The sequence below is a fragment of the Galeopterus variegatus genome, unplaced genomic scaffold (assembly GCF_000696425.1).
Source record: "Galeopterus variegatus unplaced genomic scaffold, G_variegatus-3.0.2 Scaffold11933, whole genome shotgun sequence".
In the NCBI taxonomy this organism is placed as follows: Eukaryota; Metazoa; Chordata; class Mammalia; order Dermoptera; family Cynocephalidae; genus Galeopterus; species Galeopterus variegatus.
In genome coordinates this window covers 50303-52384 of record NW_007738044.1, presented here as the reverse complement: position 1 = coordinate 52384, position 2082 = coordinate 50303, and positions in this window count along the sequence as shown.

The window sequence follows — 2082 nt, the reverse complement described above, 5'->3', positions numbered from 1 at the left end:
CCGGCCGCCGCCCGTCGCTGCACCGGGAGCTCGGGGACAGGCCCGCCGCGGACGCGTGGAGCCCGCTCGCACCGGTCACCGGCACCGCCCATGGGAGTCAACCGTGCCTCCTCGTCCCCTCCGAGTCATGGGGTGTCCCCCGCGGGTGAGGGGGAGCAGCCGGGGCCTAATTTACAGCACGTTATTGGCTGGGGCAAAAGCACCATTTTTTTCTGGTGGGTATTTGTAAATTTCAAAAACTCATCACGAGCCTTTCGTAACAATAATAGCTAAACTCTGCGCGCGCCTTAGGCCCACGACCAGTGGTGGCGGGCGCGGAGGGACAGACTCAGACACACTCCAGCCTGTCACCGGCTCCTCCCGCGCCGCTCTGGGCCGGAGCCCGCTTGGGGCTTCCTGGCTGACCTCCAGAGTCCTGTGGCTCCAGGGGATGTCAGTGCTCTGAGGCTCCCCAGACTTGCCCTTTCCTCGGCAGAGGCTCAGGGGGTGATGCCGGCCCTCTGAAAAGCAGGCCCGTCCCCTCGCTGGGCAGCAGTGGGGAGCAGCAGGCCGAGGGGCCTTCTGGGTTTTCAGACGTGGATGGGGAGAGACAGAGCGGACCAAAGCGAGGGCGGTGGGGTCCACGGCATCCTGCCCAGTGTTGACACAGAAAGGGCTGATGGGTCCCGACGCGTGAAAGCCTTGCTCTTGTCCCTGGAGCACAACCTCACCTCGGAACCTTGTCGTCCACCTGTAAAATGCAGCTGGCACCAGTACCCATCTTCCTTCTGTGCCGGGGGAGACGTGGAAGCCCCGGGGACTGTGATGGGCCTTATTTGCTGGTGGGCATCGGTAAGCTCTGTCTCAGTTGCCTGTGTGGCCTGGCCATCACGTTCTGTGGACCCCCTGGGCTTTTAGCTGCCACTTGCTATAGTCTCAGACACAAGAGCCCAGCATCTGGAGCCGTCCCAGGGAACCTGGAAGTCAAGAAAGCCCCAGGCACAAAAGCCTTCCAGCCCTGCAGGCAGCATCTCCCCTCAGATGCCACAGCCTGCCCTGATGCTGCCTGGGGTCTCTGAAGGCTGGGACGCCTGAGGGTGTCCTAGTCATGGGATTTGTGCAGCCTCAGAACTGGGCCTTGGAGAACTACGGAAAGGAGGTGCAGCTGCGATCGTGGGGGTCTTCCCAGAGGCAGATGCCAGGGCAGGGTTAAGTCCGCTCAGCTGTGTATTAGCGGAAATGCCTGTTGGAGATGGGCCAAGAGCTGGATTCGCCTGGGGGAGCTGTCAGAGTGTGTTATGGGCTGGATTGTGCAACCCAAAAGATGCTGAAGTCCTAACCCCTGGTACCTGCGGATGTGACCTTATTTGGAAATAGGGTCTTTGCAGATGATCAAGTGAAGATGAGGTCATTAGGGTGGCCCTAATCCAGTGTGACTAGTGTCCTTATAAGGTGGGAATTTGGGCACAGAGACACATACAGAGGGAGAACACCATGTGAAGGCTGGGATTTTGCTGCCCCAAGCCAAGCTGGAGAGGGCCCTGGAGTAGATCCCTCCCCAGAACCTCCAGAGGGAGTGAGGTCCTGCCAGCACCTTCATCTCAGACTTCTGGTCTCCAGAACTGCGAGAGAATAAAATTCCGATGTTTTAACACAGTTTGTGGTCATTTTTTAGGGCATCCCCAGTCCGACCTGAGGGAAGGAGTGAGGAGGGGAGGCTGGGAAGCACCACACTGCCCTGCAGTTAATGGAGGGCAGGCCGGTGGGGTGTCCCCCAGCTGGGGCTGGTGGTCAGGGGAGCCCTGTCTCCCTGGAAAGGGCCTGCCTTAGCATCCCCACCCACTCAGTCACAGCCGGAGCCGCTGTGGGACGTGTGGTTGGGTGTTAACATACAGTGGATCCTTGGGTCAATTCGGGGGAGGCCGAGAGGCACAAACCCTGTGCCTGGAGGACAGGGAGGTAGATGGGTCCAGGTGCCAGGAGAAGCCACCGAACAGCACCAATCAGCAACTGCGGATAGAGACGGCAGCTGATCAGCTGGGTCTCCCACCCAGCCCACCCCGTCCCACACCACCCCCTACCCCACTGCTGTCTAGCGGCTGG